Below are 19,183 nucleotides of genomic sequence, written 5' to 3'. Positions count from 1 at the left end.
TTTTTAATGAAACAGTGTATGTCCAAGAATCTGATTTTTAGCAGGTACTTTCATCCATGGAGATTGTAACTGAGTTTAGGTGACCTGCTACATTTAGAAAACTGTTATTTAAAGTCAAGGAGCAGATCTATTATAATGCCATAATTAGAATGGATAATCACATTTGCAGAAAAGGGACTATACTGTGAGTAAATGTAGTTTATTCAGAGAAGGCTGGACCTGGGCTTTGGGGAGATAGGTTCTAATCTCAGTATAACCTTGGGTTCTGGGGGACTCTAAACGATCAATTCACAGTGTCTCCATATCCTTGTCCTTAAACTTACTGTTATTATAAAAACACCTGAATGTGAACGTAACCTCTTCTTGAGGGTTTCAATAAGGAAAGCGAAGATCATTTCTCTCTAGAACATTAAGCTTACACAGGAAGGTGCTTTTTGAAGTATTATAATGAAAGTGATGTGGAAAGAGGAGCAGCCTCTTAATCATTTTCACAGTGCAGAGGTGCTACCGCAGGTCATAATTTTATACAAAGATGTATATATATTAAATAATGATTCTGGGGTTGGTCAGATCTCCTGGTGTTCTAAGGCTTGTCATGGTGAATTGTGGTGTCCCTTAGCAAGTGCATACTTGAAAAGAATGGGAGACTGGTAAGGTTAGAAGAATAGGGAGTAACTAGGAACATGTTAAAGATAGCCTAGAGGTGAGAATGAAAGTGAGAACACAGAAGAAAAACAAAGTGGTGAAACAGATCGGCAAAGTGAGAGGAAACCAAAGTGGAGGGAAATCTTTGCAAAAGGGAGGAGAGCCTTCTCATTTTTCTAACAAAACATTCCACTCCTCTTCACTGTGTGGCTGCCTCTTTGAAAAGTGAGAAGTTGTGTTGGGGGCCAGTCTTCTTTACAAGCAGACAACTCGCTGAATATCATTCCATTGGATCCCTATTTTCTGTAAGAATACCTGCAAAATTGTAAGGCTTGGCTGATTGATAACTCTTTTTCAGTAAGCAATAAATGGTATAAGCAAACTTGAGCCTGATTTTTGAGGAGGTCATCTTACAAGGGGAAAAAGTCACTAAAATTCCAGAATCTTTTCCCATCCACAGTCACTCTCATTGGATGAATACTTAACACGTGGTTTTCCTATTATCCCTATTTTTGAGATGAGAAAACTGAGGCTAAGATTAGCTAAATAATTTACCTAGGGTCAAATAGGCCCTGAGTGGTAGAACAAGATTTTTTTTGACTTTTTTTTTTTTTTTTTTTTTTTTTTTGCGGTATGCGGGCCTCTCACTGTTGTGGCCTCTCCCTTTGCGGAGCACAGGCTCCGGACGCGCAGGCTCAGCGGCCATGGCTCACGGGCCCAGCCGCCCTGCAGCATGTGGGATCTTTCCGGACCGGGGCACGAACTCGTGTCCCCTGCATCGGCAGGCGGACTCTCAACCACTGCGCCACCAGGGAAGCCCAGTAGAACCAGATTTAAATTTCGTTCTCTCTGACTCCAAAGTTCATAATGTATTTTCTAATTTAAAAAATAAAAATTAGTGTGTATACATAATAAGTAGGATGGGATTATGTTTTATTAAGGGCTAATTTTGAAATATAAGATTATCTTTGGAGGAAGTATCCTTTTCTTTCTTTCTGTCCTTAATGTTGTTTGAAAATTAGACTAGGAAAGATAAGGCAAGTGTGCCTTTGTGCTGGGAGTAGCTAAAACTGCTCACTTGAACAATAAAGTTCTGCCATCTGGGCTATTGCACATTCTCCTAAATTGCTATTGTCTGTCCTGCTGTCTTGGAAAGGGAGCAACGAGTGCTGGGGAGAGGATTCAAAATGAAGCTAAGGGATTTTTGTGTGGTTCTTTCTGTTTGTTTGTTTGAGGTTTTTCTGGTGAGATTTTGTTTAATTACCACTGTGGTAGAATGGCTGGCCAAAGTCAGAAATCTGTTATTTCCACTCAGTAAGCAGCGCAATAAAGCTTCAGAACGTACGGCACAAACAAACGCCGTTTCGTTTTTTTCTGCCTCTTAAAAAAAGTTCATCAAGAATTTATTTTTTAGAATAATCCTATGTTAAATCAGGCAACCAGACAGTGCAAAAGGAATTAATCCTATGTTAAATCAGGCAACCAGACAATGAAAAAGGAATTAAAGAAAATGAAATGGTGGAATTATCATAAAAATATTAAATTCTGTCAAAAGTCCTACCAAATGAATTGGTTAATAAGCATCTAAAACTTATTGCCCTCAGGGTTCTCTTTTCAGTGGCATCTTTACGGTTCATCAGTTTGCTTCCCTCAACACCACTTACCTAGAATCCTTGACAAATACCCATTTTAGATACTGGGAGTGGCCCATAGACTTGAGAGCAAAGCAAGGCTGTGTCATGAGCTGGGGAGTCGGGAAGGGTTGGGTTAATACGGATTAGGAACAAAGATTTTAGTAGGTGACTATTTGCTTGAGTGAACGAAGCCAGTTTGCACTATGACCCCTCCATCGTATTAGGCCTGGCAAGGATTCCTGCTAGAAAAACAATCTGCAGGATTTGAAGTGACACACTCGTCCAGTTTTCCCAAATCCTTTATTTCTGAGAAGTACCAGGTCCTAGAGATATGGCAGTAGACTTGATGAAGTTCATTTGGTCCTGGCATCTTGGGACCTGTGGTGTGGGACAACCCTGCTGTGTTGGTCATGGACAGGCTGATCTTGTGTGAGGCTGCAGCAGGCTGTGTATGGCCTCTGTCCCACACAGGCAGCAAAGCACGGTGTGGTTCTTTGTGAATGCGTGCTGGCTGCCTAACCTGCTGATTCCAGTTCTGTAAAGCGCGCTGAAAAGGTCTTTTTTGTCTCTGATAGCATGACAGTGTGAGGTTGAGAGACATTCGTTTTCACTGAGAAAAATTTAAAGCTACCACGTGAGGGATCTTTTCTGATTATAGCATGGCTGTAGGATTCCTCAGTCTTGGCACTATTGACATTTTGGACTGGATAATTCTTTGTTGCGGAGCTCTCCTATGCCTTGTACGATGTTTGGCATCATCTCTGGACTCTACCCACTGGAAGCCAGGAGCACCCTCCTCCAGTGTGACAACAAAAAATATCTCAGACATTGCCAAATGTCCCCTGGGGGGCAAAATTGCTCCTGCATGAAAACCACTGCCTTAGATTTTGTGCCCTTTGAAGTAAGACCACCGATTTTATTTCTTCCTCCTAATTATGCTCAACACTGCGAGGCCTTCTTTTAAGACAGACTTGCAACATAAATCTCTGGTTCTTTTTGAGGAAACATACTGCATTTTAATCTTTAGTGGTTGATTGTCCCCACATGTGAAATAGGAAGTTGATGCAGGCAGTAGTTATATTCACATATTTTTGAGCCAGAATCCCCTCAGTTTGAGTTAATGATTTGCTACCAAGTAGCTATGTGACCTTGGCCAAGAGACTTCACAGTTCTGTCTCCCTTTCTGTATCTGTGAGATGAGGACAATGACAGTTCTACCTTTTTCATCCTGTCGTGGTCATGATTAGATGAGACAGCGTGGTGAAAACTTGTAACACAGTGCCTGGCACAAGGTGAGTGCTTGATGTTTCCTGTAATTATTACTATCACTGACAGAATTTTGGAAAAATTAGTCATCTTGTTATTATTGCCAGTGTTTATGTTTTTCTTTACAAGATACTTTCCACATTTTTTAATCTCAGAAAATAGACTTACACGTATGTGCACACATTACAGTCTGATTAGCTACACACTATCTTTGGACAAATCCTGGACATTCTGATCAGCTCTTCTGTTTTTTTCTGCTTTTGCTCTCACTGTTCCCAGCTTTTTCCTCCCATTCTTTCCTTCTGGAGCCACCATTAGACAAAGAACAAATCATCTCCTTGATTTGCAGCCCTCGCACCAATGAGAAAACTCCTATAGTGATTTTTGATTTTATGCTTCATTGGTTAGGCCTCCTCATAAACACCATGGCATCTTAAAAAGAAGCAAAACTCAAAAAACAGCAGCTTTCTTTTGGCCAGAACTTTATCAAATCTGTGTCTGTAATGGCGGAGAAATGTAGGAAATGAGAAAATCCTTTTTCTTTTTTTTTTTTTGCTGCAGAAGCAAAGTGACCTTGAGGGAGCACTGGCCCTGTGTTAGCTTTTCATGGCATCGACCACACCCCTCTTCCTTTACCTCCTCCTGTTCCCCTTCCAGCCGCACAACAACCCTCAATCACTCTGCCCTCCTGCTCCAAATTTATGACCAAGAAGAGGCCATAAACAGAGAAGGCCAGTCCTAATCCCAGGCACTGCACCTTCCTGTTTGGGAGAAGAACGACAGCTTGATGGGACCGTAAAGAATAAGCCGGCATCGCACTTGCTCCATGAATCACGCTCTCAGAGAGAGAAACTAGCAGGGGAGCTGCAGTGAGCGCAGGTGGCTCAGAGCCCTGAGGCAGGGCTTCCTTGAGCCACCTGGAGCAAAGGGTCCCCAAGGATGCCCTCTCCGTGACGTGGCCTGACACTTCCAAGTAGTCTCACAACTAAGAGAACTCACGAACTCATAGATCCATAGAAGCTTTTGAAGGGATCCCTATGAAATGGTAGAGGCCACTGCAGCTCGCTGATGCTCAGAGACTGACGAAGGTATCACCTGGAATAACGCTCCTACAGGAAGCATTTGGGGAATAAGCACACACCTTTCACAGATCCCTTCTTCCTCCTCTAGCTGCCTCTTAGCGTGTATGTGTGGGAATCACCAGGGTGATCTTTTTCAGTTTCTGATTCAGTTGGTCTGGGTGGGGCCTGAGAATCTGAATTTTTACAAGCCACCAGGTGAGGCTGGCGTGGCTCATCTCTCAACCGCATTTTACGTGGTGAGATCCTGGAGTGTCTCAGAGCTCTCTTTTCCCCAACTCAGAGTCATTTCTTTTGGAGTGGCACTTGCTCGCTTTTAGGGGGAAACAGTGGTAATCTCCCCAGTTGGTTTGGGTAAAACAAACTTCCTCTATGTTTATGAAATGTCAGAGACTCGGAGAACTATAGACATATAGTTTTTTTTGTTTTTTTGCGGTACGCGGGCCTCTCACTGTTGTGGCCTCTCCCGTTGCGGAGCGCAGGCTCCGGATGCGCAGGCTCAGCGACCATGGCTCACGGGCCCAGCCGCTCCGCGGCATGTGGGATCTTCCCGGACCGGGGCACGAACCTGTGTCCCCCGCATTGGCAGGCGGACTCTCAACCACTGTGCCACCAGGGAAGCCCCATGGCATGTAGTTACTATTGAGCGTAGTCTCCTTCCCCTAATATGATTCAAAAAAAAAAATCTCCTGGTAAATGGCCTTCCAGGTTCTTCTCAGATCACTGGTGCAACTGAGCGGTCTCAAGCCAGCACTGCAGAGAACAGCTGGTTCTTTTGTTGTTCAGCTCCAAGTGTAACAATGCTGGTGTTTGTCAGAATCTGCTTCCACCCATCGATCTAGGTTTAGGTAACAGAGCAACACACAACTTATGTTGCACCTTTCTGCAGTTTCCAGAAACTTTCCTTTCCTTTCCAGCTCTGACAGTAGTAACTGTAGTCTATGCTTTGAGTTCAGGAGACACAATTGGGGTCTATCATGGTCCCTGCAAAAGGGCAGTGAGTGGAAGAAGCAAGAGGCAGGGAAGGTCTAATAATTTGTCCATGTGCCTGAGGCCTGGATGGGGTCATTTTCTTCTATGAGTAAGACCTATAAGCTGACACTAGCAAAGAGTACGCTTGTGGCTAAAGGACTGAATCTTAAGACATGCTCCAAGACAGGAACGCTCCCCTGATCGGTTTGCCTAAATGAAACATGCTGTAGACCTAACTCAACTTCACTTTCTCATCAAACCCTTCCCTACATGCTTCTTCCAATGATATGTGACTTGAATCTGTGGAGACACAGGGTCTTGTAGTGGAACAAGCATGGGGTTTGAGTCTGATAACCTGGACTTAACTCTCAGACCCACCATTGATTACGCAGCCTGGCTCTAGCTGCTTAAGTCTCTGAGCATAAATTTCCTCCTCTGTAAAAACCTGATAATAGGGACTTAAAGGGATATTTTTAAAGATTATATGAGATGAAACAGAAAGGCCTAATATGATATCTGGCACAATAGTCACTCAATAAACTTTAATTCCATTCTACTGTGAAGCAGGTTGTTTATATGAAATTTGACAGAATTAAGCAGTCTATGGTAGACTACTTCTGGGGGCTCTGGAGTCCACCTGTCTGAGTTTGAAAGCCGGCTGAACTACTTCTTTACTGTGTGGCCACTGATATATTTACTTTAGTTTATCTAGGCCTCATTTTCCTGGATTTTGAAGATTAACTAAGTTACTACATGTGAAACACTTAGAAGAGTTTCTGGCACATGGGAAGTGTTCCTGATATTATGATATAGATTTTATGTATTTATTCTAGTTGTACTTGGAGAGTGGCAAGCAAAACCAAGCAGCAACTGTCCCCTCTGCCCCACCACCACCAACAAACAAAACAAAACAAACAACAACAACAAACACCCACCACCACCAACAACCACCTACTTTTAGTTTTGGTACAATAATCTAAATGTTATTCTCCTGGACCGCTTTGGAGCAATTCAGACCTGGCAGGAGTTAAATGTTTTGAGTTATAGCCTTGAGAAAAAGTTAATTTGTTATGCATAGCTAAAATTGTAAAGCTTCTAGAAGAAAATATCGGAAAATATCTTTGCGACCTTGTGGTAGACAACAATTTCTTGGAGAGACTACAAAAGCACTAACTAGTAGATTGGTGTTGATCAAAATTAAAATTTTCTGCTCTTCAAAAAATATCCTTAAGAAAATTAAAGGGTGAGCTATAGACTGGGAGATAGTATTTTTCAAGAGGTACATATGAAAACAACCTGTCTTCAGAATATATAAAGATCTTCTACAAGTCACTAATAAAGAGACAGTGAAAATTGGGCAAAAGAATTGGATAGACATATCATAAAAGAAGGGACACAAATGGCCAATAGGCCTATGAAAAGATGCTCCACATCTTTAGTAATCAGGGGAATTAAAATCACAATGAGGTATCCTTTCATACTCATGAAAATGATTAAAATTAAAAAGACTGACAACACCAGATATTGGTGAGCATGAGAGTACAGGAATTCTCATACAGAGCAGATAGGGAGGAAGAATGGCATGGCCACTTTGGAAAGCTGTTTGACAGTTTCTAATACAACTAAGTATAGTCTGTCTAAATTAAGACCCAGCAAATTTCTTTATCCAAAAGAGATGAAGATACATATTCACAAAAATACTTATGTAAAAACCATTCATGGTAGCTTTATGATAGCCTCACACTGGAAACGGGACAGGTGTCCACCAGCAAGAGAGTGGGTAAACAAAATATGTTATTTTCATATGATGGGATACTAATAATCAATAAAATAGAACGAACTACAGATAAATGCAAGATATATGTCTCAAAATAGTATATTGTATGGGAGAAAAAACACAAAAGGATATGTATTATATAATTCCATTTATGGAATTATAAAAATTCCATAAATTTTATAGAATTAAAATGTATGGAATTATAAAAATTGGTTTTGCCTGTTCAAGAACAGACAAAACCAATCTGCATTAGAAATCATAACATGGAGCAACCATGAGGGGTGGGGATTGAAAAGAAGGGGCATGAGAGAGCTTTCTGGGTTAGTAGAAATGTTCTCTATCCTGATAAGAGTGTTGGTTTCATGGATATATTGATTTGTTAAAACTCACCCAGTTGTATACTTAAAATCATTCTGAGCCCAGATTATTATATTCTTTTCCTCCATCAGAATTTCTTCTCTGCAGCTGACCATCATCTAGAAAACAGAGAAACAGTGATACCGACCAGGGGTCTTGGCCTTCCCCAATCAATAGAAATTGACTAGAGGCCAGACAAGAAACTCAGGCAAGGCTTTCCTGGGGCCCCTGCTGCAGCAGCCGGAACGAGAACAAACAGCAGGTTCCCTTGCTTGCTTGCTTGCTTGCTGAGGTGGGCAAGCTCTTTCCTTATATGGGGTAGGGGTGTATCCAGGGGTCAGGCCGGAGGGGTGGCTTAGGTGTTTTTCTCACCCCTTAGGTGGTGTTGAGTGCAGGGGGCATGCTCAGTACCCTGCTTTTGCTCCGGACACCCTGTTTTTGCTCCCGGCTCTTCAGAAGTGACAGATGGGTTTTTTTGTATCATTTTGTCCAGAATTTCCCCCAACTGCACATGCACACAGTTATTTTTAGTCCCATATAGTTTCTCTGTATTTTGTTGCTTGAGCAGAGGTGTGTCCAGGGGCAAGCACTGCAGCACTGCAGCAAAGGGTCCAGGTCCCAGCCTGTCTCAATAGGAATATCATAACAGTAAACAAAAGCCCTTTTAATTAATTATGGGCATCTCTTAAAAGCCTGTACCTTCCCCTCTAGTTAAATTATTCCTTTGTGAAATCCTCTCCAGGGGAAATCTCTTACAACTGCCCTTCATTTCTGGGCTTCTGAACTTTGGCCTTCCTGTCCCTGTCTCATCCTGGATTATCTCTTGTAGAATAGAATTGATGGCCCTTTCCACTTCAGTTGGACTCTTCATTCAGATTTTTCCATGCACATTACAAACTCCAATTCATTAACATCGTCGTAAAATGGTAATGTCCTGTGAAAAAGAGAGGTCATGGTACCAATTAAAATAATCTTCTAGTCACACTTCAAATCAATGTCAGTGCAAACACTTGAAACAAGAGTTGATGCATCCCCATTCCTCTGCCAGATTGATAGCAGTACAGTGGTTGAAACAGAGATGAAATCCCAGTCCACACTTACAGAATGTGCCATGCTGCACTTGGCACATGGATCTGCTGAGAGCAGGGACAAGGAAAGAGAAGAAACGGACCAGGACTAGACAGGGATCTGATAAGCAGTACATACCATTTGTCTTGAAATAGCCGTAAGGACATCTATTAAAAATATTCATGCGTTCATTCATAAAATTTCAGGGCTGGGTCGCAGCTCAATCATTTTACTGTTGACTTAATTGAAACCCAGACCACATAAGCCAAAGGTCACATAGCTTGTTCTCTCCCAGATCTGCTGACTGCCAGCCCTGAGCCATTGCCACTGCAGTCTTCATGTGTTCCAGATCACATAAGAGATTTCCTTATTCCTTGGATTCTCCTATATTCGGAGTTACAGCCGTTAAGAAACGTTTAAATGCATTGTTTCATTTGGGCGTGGAGTATTAAATAAATACTACAAACATCCTCTCAAACTGCAAGGAGTCTAATGGAAACTGACAGTTGAGGAGTAAGCACTCCATGCCCAGTACTCTGTGGAATGTTTTACATGCATGAATTCACTTAATTCTCACGATATCCTGCTGTGCTGCTATACTATTGGGGATACTATTGTGACTCCCCATTTTACAGTTACAGATGCTGAAGCATAAGGGGGTTAAAAACCTGCCCCAAATGCAGTTTGCAAGTGAGAGAGCCAGCCTGGAGATGCAGAATGCTGCTTCCAGCAGCCACACCTCTCCAACCTGCTTCCTCTCTGTGGGAGAGGAGGTAGAGGAGGTTTATTTCCTCTGGAAGAAGAACTAAAATCTCAGTGAAGTAAACCAATGAGTGATCAGTGAATGTGTATCATCACAGGTGATATTAAATAGACAGTTGTCACTGCGCAAAGTGATTTATTTCACTTGAATTTTCACAGCTTGAGGAGAAAGTGTTATTTTTTGCATCCCCCATTACACGTGAAGAAACCGAGGTGTGCAGCGTTAAAGGAACCTGCCCATGGCCACACAGCTGGGAAGAGTGTGGACCTGGACAGGCTGGCCCCAGGAGCTGCTTCCCCTGGAGGACTGCAGAGATGTCGAAATAAAATGGCATTTGTTCAGTCCAGCTCTAATTGATGAGACACTAAACAGAAAATGCACTAAATAAAATTTCGCTGGAGAAAGATTTACACTTAGCTGTTTTTGAGCTGGAAAGTCTCTGGCTTGATACAGACTACCTTCATTTTTATGGAGCTGCCATCAAACCGATTTTCGAAAGAACTGGCTTTTCTCCAAGTTCTCCCTGGTCAGTGTGACCTGACACATTTTGTGGTTTAAACCAGTAATTCTCAAGAAAGGGCAGCATTGGGAGGGATGGCAGTGCCCTCCCAGAGGAGGTGGCAACATCTGGAAGGCAGGGAGTGGGGGGATGCTTGTTCCAAAAAGAAAGCAGAGCTGGAGGATTGATTCTGAACTTCCTAGGACTTGCTCTTCCATCTCCCCTAGCTAGGATGGGAAAGTTTGCATCAGGCAAGCAGAGTCAGCGTTCACATTGGTATCTTGTGATTGGAGTAAAAAAAAATGTTTCTTTTTCTAAAATTGTTTTGGTTTTGATTTGTGTTGAGTCACTTTTTAAGTTATTTAATTTTTAAAGCTTTGTAAGAGTGTGGAGATTTGCTTTCTGAGGAACACACTTTTTTAAAATTTGAAGAAAACTGGTTTAAACAGAGATAGGAGTAGCTGCTGTATCTCTGTCCATGGTGTGGACAGGTTGAAAATAAGTCCTAGTGGTGGCTCTAAGGCATTTTGAAGAGCTTGGATTCTCCTCATCCAAAGTGAATTCTGTACATGTATTGGAACTTCAAAATTATGGGAAGTGTGTCTAGGGAATCCAGGCCCTCATTAGGAAGAGGAAATGATTTCTAGGATAAAACTCAGATAAGGCTTGGGCTAAGAAACTCAGAGTCCATGTTGTTACAAAGAACTAAGGCTGAATATTTGGAATACCAGGTTCCCAGAACACCTGAGGCTTGCTAATTCTCATTTACTTACTCCTGACTTTCTCGTAGTTACCCCAGACTGGTTTTTGACTTGTAGAGAGGGTCGAGTTGCAGTCTGCACAAGTCTGTGTCCTAATAGGTTGAGACAGAAAACCCTGCCTGAACCTCTGTGTCCCCAGGGTTAGAGATAAGCTGTTTCTCTTTGTAGGGAGCTTTTCCACTGCCAGATGGCCCACAGCTTTCCTAGCTTTTAGACACTAAAAGGACTATTCTGCCATAGTTTTGTCTCTTAGACTATTATCTTATGAACAGTTATCCCCAAAGAATGTCACTCCTCCAATCAAGATGCAAAAACCCAGTAGATAAGATAAAATTCACCTCGCCTGCCCATTAGGGATCAGAGGTTGCCTGTTTAGAGCCCACATCTGCAGTGTTTTCTGGGCTTCCTTCCTTGCATCGACTCCCCCACCCCCATGTCATTTCTCGAGTGTGCACGAATGTGCTTACCTAACAGGGATGCCCAGAAGCAATTGGTCTTTGAGTACCAGGTAGTGAAACAAAGAGAGGAGGGTGTGATGAATAGTATTCTTTCAGAAGATGCTAAGGTTCTTTTCTTTCCATGTTTTACTTCTCCAATTTAATTAAATTTATCCATTCATTCAAAACTAGCCATGTTGTCACCATGTGCCTTTTCCTGTGCTGGTGCTGGAGATCTCTGAATGAATGAAACAAAGAAGGATGCTACTCTCATGTGGATTGCATCTAGTCGTGGATATGAAATTGAAGCAGCTAAACTCACTGAGAATGAGAGCTAACCTAACATCTGCTCAGCACTTGATACATGACAGCTGCAGTTTTAAGACTTTCTGTATATTAACTTAAGTCTTCCAATCAGCATATAAGGCATATGCTACTGTGATCTCCTTTTCAAGGAGAGGAGACTGAAGAACCAGGGACTTTAGGGAACTAGACCAAGGCCACAAAGCTAGGGAGTGACAGAGTTGGGATTTGAACCTGAGCTGTCTGGCTCCAGGGTTCATGATTTTAGTCAAGATGCTATAAAGCATTGAATAATGGGGGTTATCTCCTTTATATTGGATGGTCAGGAAGTGACTCTCAAAAGAAAGGTCATTAAAGCTGAAACCAAAAATATAAGAAAGTCTTGCAGGTGAAGTGAGTGTTTGTATGTATGGTTTTAACACGAGTATTGTATGTGTTGTATGTGTGTTGTGTGTGTGTATTGTGTCTGGAGTAGAGCAGAAACCTAACAGGCTTCCTAGCAGAGGAAGTAGCATGCGTGATGGTCCTGAGGAAAAGGAGGTTGGGAGTGAGAAGAGAGAGATGGAGGCTTGGGCAATTCAAATAGAAAGGCAGGTTGGGTGAAAGCTTATGGTAGAATTGGGGATACATGTGAGGTTGGGACGGTGTGGGGCAGGGGCAGGGCTGCAGGGTCTTATATGCCAAGTTTGGAATGTAGAGTCATGGAAATATTTTAAACAAAATAAGTTAAATAATTCAACTGAGGGTAAAAGAAAATCACTCTTGCTGTCATGATGCAAGGGTCCACGGCTCTTGCAGTGGTCCAGGCAAGAGATGAAGGAGGCGTGGTCTTGGATGAATGGCAAGGCTCTGTGTGTGCTCTGCGGTTACAGAGCTTCCCTGATGGCCATCTCCCACTTCGTTGCACTTAGGGCTTCCATTCCCTACAAGAGGATTTGTGACTTAAGCAGAAACTTTTCACACTAATACTTCCCATTTGGGTGTTCGCCCTCTGTGCAAGGAGCCCTACTTCAGCAGGCTTCCTGGTCAGAATATCCCACTGGAAATGCTGAGAACCAAGACCCTGAGTGAACCCCAGGAGGAGGGATGAACTGAGGATTCTATGAGTGCAGCATGGAAATTTTACTCTGAATACTTGGAAGTAGAGCCAGTGCTACTTAAAAATTTTCTTTTGGACACCCTGAAGTTTTTTATTAATAGTTTTTTCTGCTTAATTGCCTTATCCATGGATGTCTGATAGCAGCAGTTTGGGATAGTAAAAAACAAGAGTAGTCCCTTTTTGAAGGAGTCTCCTATCTGCTGAAGGCTACTGAAGTAGAGGACAAAATATAGTGTTTGCTGGAAATGTAAACAGATGTTATTTTGATTACTTTCTGTGAACTGCAGGGTTCAGTTGAAGTAGATGTTTTATGTAAATACAGTGGTGGTTCGCAAGCTGCTGTGTCTAGCAGTCATCCCCAGATGCACCATGTTGCACTAGTATATGGGATTCCACTATCCCCACCTACCACTGTGACTTCTCGTGGCCCCTTCCATTTCTATTCCTTCAGGACACATAGAGACAGCTTAGGTGTTAACTGCCCCTCTGTTTCCCTTCCACCAAAATAGAACTTTTTGATCCTTTCCCCTTCTTTCTTATTCATAAGACGACTTCTTACACGATTCCAAGACAGGGAGATCGTGGTGATGCTACACTCCACTGTAATAATGGTTGTTATTACTTGAGCACCTACTGTTTGCCAGGATTGGGCCAGTTGCTATTTTCATCATCTTATTTAGTCCTCAGTCCTCAGAGCTTTAAAGGAAGGTGATATTGCTGCTGCTGTACAGATGAAGAAACTGAAGCTAAATCAATCTTGGCTTCGTAGTGATTGAAGCAAGTGATGTCATTTCTTCATCGTACCCTGCAGAGGTCTAACCACATGGGGGGAATTGTGTAAGATCTGAATAACACGTTTTAAGGGAAACATTGGCAAATGAAGAAAGATCGGGGAAACATCCAAGATGATCTAATTAAATCTATATACATTTCTCACGCACAATACAACAGGCCTGAAAAATCACATGGCTCATTGGGGGAGCTAGAGCAGTATTTATGCGTTAATGTTTCTACCACAACAGGAAAAGAAAAAAGGTGCTGTGGGGAGAGACAGAAGGACCATCATACCTAGCCCAGGAAACGAATGGGGTCCTGAATAAATAGATTTTAGGGAGAGAAAGGTAGGCTGGCATTGAGTGCATCCTAGGCTAAGTAAACAACATGTGTAACAACTCGGAGAAGGCAGACTTGGGGACTGCAGTCATTTAGGGTGGCTGGAGCATAGTGCCCAAGTTAGGGAGTACAGAGACACAAGGCTGCAGAGGCAAGCAGAGAGTGGATCATGAAGGGTCTGGAAATGTTAAGGAGTTTGTACCTTATCTAAGGGCTCTGCAGAAGTGAAGCATTTCGAGCAGGGGTGTAGTATGATTTCATTTGACTTTAATATGTAAAATAAGTATGGATTTATGGGGAGAGGTTGGAGGTTTTTGCAGTAATCCGGGTGAGAAATGATGGTGGTTCTAACTTAATGTCATGACAGTGAGAGTAGATAAAAGAGCACAGATATAAAAGATTTTAATCAGACAAGAGACCTGGGAACAAGGGTCCACAGGGATATCTAACAGTTTAAAAAGTATTTAGAGGGCTGTCTTGTGGAAGAAGGAGATTATTTATTCTTTTTATTTACAGATGACATATAAGGATTAATGGGAGAAATATATTTTAACTTCAGTACAATAGGATAGTCCAAAAATTGAAAGCCTAAGTTTACCATCCATCACTGAATGTGTCTAAGCATTTTAATTCGAGACATATTTTTAAATGCTTTGTATGTGCTGTAGATTGGGTAACAATGCACAAGACACTGAGCCCGCCCTTAAGGAGCCTGAGATCCCGAGATAACTAACAGCTAATTAAAGTGAGTGAAATACATATTATTGATATGAACAAAGGACTATGGAAACTCATTCTGTCCAGGGTCGAGAGGAGTTATTAGCTGAGGTGATGAAAACTGGCTGAGGAGTCAAATAGAGGAAAAATTTGTATGGTATCGGGAGGACATCTACATGGAATTGCCCAGGAAACACTTGGAACTATGAATCTAGAGCTTACAAAATAGTCAGGGCTGGGGTAATATTTGTGGAGTTTTCAGTATAAGCAAGAATCATCAAAGCAAAAGTCCTCAGAAGATAGGCAGATATTATAAATAAGTGAAGTGGACAAGGCATAAGACAATAAGGAGTACTGAGGACTGTGGAAAATTGTAAAGCAAATACCTTTTCCACAAGGCAGTGCTGCTCAGCTCTAATAGAATGTTACCGTGTAGGAAGGTTAGTTTGTGCAGCCAGCTCTTCATACTTTCTAAATGAAAACAAACACTTGGATATTTGTGTTATGTTTTTGGTTAAATTTTTTTCCACACTGTATATATTTGATCTGTTATGTTCCAAAGACTGTCATTGCCTTTTATGGTTTCTTTTTGTTTGTTTGTTTTGCGGTACACCGGCCCCTCACCGCTGTGGCCTCTCCCGTTGTGGAGCACAGGTTCCGGACATGCAGGCTCAGCGGCCATGGCTCACGGGCCCAGCCGCTCCGCAGCATGTGGGATCTTCCCGGACCGGGGCACGAACCCGCGTCCCCTGCATCGGCAGGCAGACTCTCAACCACTGCGCCACCAGGGAAGCCCTGCCTTGTATGTTTTAAGGTGATTATTGAAGCTATGAATACAAATTTTTCCAAGTGAGTTGAACACTAGTCTGTATACACTGCTAATCTTTCTCGAGTGGGCAATCAAATCTTACTTGATATACAGCCTTTCTTTCTTCTATATCTGAGGATTCATGATGCCATAGTCATGCCTGAGGAGGTGATGCAGTATATTATCAAGCAAGATACAAAAGACGAAGAGAGATAAAAACATGATGTTAACCTAGAGCCCAGTGACGATTTGGTTGTTTACAAAGAGTAATCAAGTACATAAGGTAGTAACTGTGGCTGTGTTTTCAGACGTCAGAAAACATTGCTTTTCTGTCATAGTGCTTGTGTTTTAATTAATGTGGGTTTAACCCCTACAGATATGCCACTTCATGCCCTAGCACCCATGATGGTACTGAAAACAAAATGTTTTAAGAGTCATTGTAGAGAACAGGGACCAAAGATGGAATCCTAAGTAACATTAGGGACGAGTGAGGAGGATGACCAAAAAAGATGGGCTTTAGAATGAGCCAAGAGGAGTATCACCAAGACCAAGAGGGGAGAGAGTGGGGGCTTCCCTGGTGGTGCAGTGGTTGAGAGTCCGCCTGCCGTTGCAGGGGATGTGGGTTCGTGCCCCGGTCCGGGAGGATCCCACATGCCGCGGAGCGGCTGGGCCCGTGAGCCGTGGCCGCTGGACCTGTGCGTCTGGAGCCTGTGGTCCGCAACGGGAGAGGCCACGGCAGTGGGAGGCCCGCGTACCGCAAAAAAAAAAAAAAAAACAAAAAAGAGGGGAGAGAGCTTTAAGAAGAAAGATCCTTTTGGCACATTATGCACAAGGAAAATGGTGAGGCCATCGGTTCTAAAAGGTAGGGGCTTCTGATGACCTCTAGAGGACACTCTAAGGAGAAGAGCTGTCAAGGTTTCAGGTTGCTGTGTCCTGGGCAGTGAGCAGAAGTCAGTGAATGGAGCAATTGTAGACTGCTCTTCTGGTAAGTTTGGCAGCAAGGGGAGGGAGAGAGGCAATTGTGTTCCAAGGATGAAGCAAGGTTAAAGAAAGGTGGTACTTTTTTTTTTTTTTTTTAATGGAGTAGAATTGATTATATATTGAGATGAGGAGAATGATCATTGATGAAGCCACAGGTATGGAATGAGGCATAAAACGGAAAGATCAGAAGTAGAGCAATTGGGAATTGTCTTCCTTTCAGACAGGTAAAAATATGAATCTTTGGAGATAGCAGAGAGGAAAATTGAGGGAGCTGATGCCTGATGACTCCACATTTTCTCTGAAGTAGAATATGAAGGAAAGGATTTGTAGAGAGGTATGGGCTGGGAAAAAAAATAGAAACAAGTTTAGAACATCTGCTGTAGGGAATTTAACAGGGGTGAATGAAAGGATTGTTATGGTTCAAACTGAGATTGGAAACCATTAAATAGTAATGATCAGCACAGCTGTGAACATTTCTCCAACAGTATCAGGGAGCCCAGGAACAGGAAGCAAAGAAAGGAGGAATTGGTTTGCTCCAGCATTGGAGAATGACCAGCCAGATTCAGCAGAAGATTAAAGGGCTGATAAGTGCACAGGTAAATAAATGGCCAGTTGAAGACAAGCTTGGGAGGGACGTAAAAGGAATCAGGAGAGGACACATTTGTTGAGAGAAAAGAGAGAGCCCCTGGGATAACTATTTTTCTTGGATATTGGAATGCGGGACTCTTACACTGGGTGAGACTTGTATCTGAGTGTTCCTTCTAATTCCAAGATTCTTTTATTCTAGACATGAGAAACCACAGCCAGTTCCTATGCTGTTGTCATAATTGTCATAGTACGTACAAAAAAGTCTTAGATATACCAAGGTGTCTCTCTCAGGAATGGCCTCAAGAGAAATAAAGTAGATGATACTTCACACTTGTCCTTCTCTCCTTTTGTAGTATCATCTTTCATTCCTTCATCATATCCCTAGTGGATCAAGCTAAGGAGGGCATTGTTCTGCAATAGGAAGGCTGTCCTTAGGTCCTACTCGAGTCAAAACCTCTAGGTAGATACTTGTTCTGCTTCTGTGTGGATCCGTATCTGGTCTCTAGTTATTTATTTTCATTTCAGTGTAGCTACAAGGGGCTTCACTCTCAAGTCAGCTTTTTCGGCTTTCTGACTCAGGTCGCAAGAGAGCCTTCCTTTTGTTTAATTCTTGTTAATTCTTACAACTTCTACTGGACGGGAGGTGATGTGAGGAGGAGGAATAAAAAGAACGGAGCAATTAGCCTAGTGGACTTGAGATGAACAGAGGGTGAGGTTCAGTGCCAGATGCTTTCCCGTTCTGAATCCCACGTCTTGAGTCGGACAGCTCTTGTGTACTTCCCAATTTCCGCACAAGCACCAGTAAACCCAGTTCACTTCCCTCTGGCCTTGGCTTTCAGGTTTTAGGAGACACAGATCAAATATGTGTTATTTCTTCAGTGAACCCGCAGATTTCACCCTGGGGACCAGTTCCCTTGCTGTTGAGACAGCTAAAAGCACTAAGCAACACGTTTGAAATATGCCCCAGACTCTCTGGAACCAGGGGCTTTGAGTGCTTGCCAGGGCTTTAGTGCCTCTTGGTGTACTTCTGAGGTAGGTCAGAGTCCCACACAAGTTCTGTTGGAGGAGAGAATCTTTACTTGGAACTCAAGAGCGAAAATAGCCTTGAAATGAAAGCAAGAGATTCGACATCATGAGCTGTCTGTAGGAACTTTGATTTCATGGCATTTAAGTTTCTTTCTCTAAAGCACAGACCCTGCCCCATGGTACACGCTCATTAAATGTGAGTGGAAACTGCCCACACATCAGGATGCCAGTTTCCCACCTCCATCTCTGTTCCAGTGGTTTATGAATGATAAAGTAACTTCTTTTACTTTGTGCGTGTAGCCAAAAACTTTAGGTTCTTTACAGTGGCAAATGCTGGGGAAATCCTATGACCAAAAGGAGCCCTGATGCTGTGATGGAGATAATTTGGTTTTGAGGATTTGAGAAACCGAATTTTGAGTTCTCACTCAACAGCATGTCAATTTTGTGTGGGTAAGTTGCCTAACTTCTCTGCACCTAAGTTTCCTGTAATACTAGGATTATGAGATCTCTCTCTTAGATTTGTAATAGGATGAAATTTCCTCCCTTTTTCCCCTGTAACCTCCTCTTACACCTTCCCCATATCTCTATGAGTGTGTTGTATTATAGCTTCTGCTATAACTCTTCTACTGGGTTATGGGCAGAGTCCCTGGCAGTCCCCTCTTACAGAGGACTGGGAGGAAAGTGTGTGCTCGCTGTGCATCAGTGATTACCCAAGATACTGTGTGACATGCTCTGGCCTTGTTAGTCTGTCTGTACCATTGTCCACCATAGGGTCATAATAATTAGTGATGGACAATCAAACATCTACTCAGTGGTCTGTATGTACAGTTGACTCTCCTTTTTTTAGAAACCAGAAAATTAGAAATGATCTGCAATGGAGAGGAGCTCCCTAATTTACTTATCCAATAAGAACTTATTACGCATCTCCTATGTGCTAAGGCTGGGGCCGTGACGGTGTGTAAAGAGAGATGTTGTCTTTGTTCATGTGGGGCATATATCCTAGAGGGAGCGACACACATTAATCAAATCCCCTCACAAGCAAAAGTGCATTTGCAGCAGTGATGAGGGCCACACAGTGATTGAACTTGGTGCTGCTCAATTCAGAGATGTGATGGAATCTAGAAGGTCAGGAGGCGCTTGTCTGAGGAAGTAGCCGTGGACAGCCATCTTCAGGATGAGCAGAGTTAACCAGGAGAGGGAGAAAAGGGCCTCACAGTCATAGAGAAGAGTGTGGGAAGCACCCATAGCATGAGGGGATGTGATGAGGATGTGAGATGAAGCCAGCGTGGC

At 42.7% G+C, this 19,183-nt stretch overlaps 1 protein-coding gene and 1 long non-coding RNA gene across 25 annotated transcripts in view; both read left to right on the top strand.

The window, feature by feature from the left end:
* The window catches only part of LOC141277821 (uncharacterized), a 42,268-nt gene extending 32,317 nt beyond the window's left edge, over nucleotides 1-9,951 (top strand). Inside the window, exons 2-3 of one of the 2 annotated variants that reach the window (XR_012329674.1) lie at nucleotides 7,823-8,022; nucleotides 9,720-9,951. This is a non-coding gene — a long non-coding RNA (uncharacterized lncRNA). Of the gene's footprint in view, nucleotides 1-7,822; nucleotides 8,023-9,433; nucleotides 9,470-9,719 lie in introns of those variants that run through there. The other variant, XR_012329675.1, reaches the window with a different exon arrangement.
* The window catches only part of NRXN3 (neurexin 3), a 1,624,030-nt gene that overhangs the window by 817,639 nt on the left and 787,208 nt on the right, over nucleotides 1-19,183 (top strand). The gene's annotated exons all lie outside the window — the stretch shown is intronic.

The sequence above is a fragment of the Tursiops truncatus genome, chromosome 2 (genome assembly GCF_011762595.2).
Source record: "Tursiops truncatus isolate mTurTru1 chromosome 2, mTurTru1.mat.Y, whole genome shotgun sequence".
Lineage (NCBI taxonomy): Eukaryota > Metazoa > Chordata > Mammalia > Artiodactyla > Delphinidae > Tursiops > Tursiops truncatus.
The sequence above is the reverse complement of the archived record's forward strand: the minus strand, read 5'-3'. Positions and strand labels throughout refer to the sequence as shown.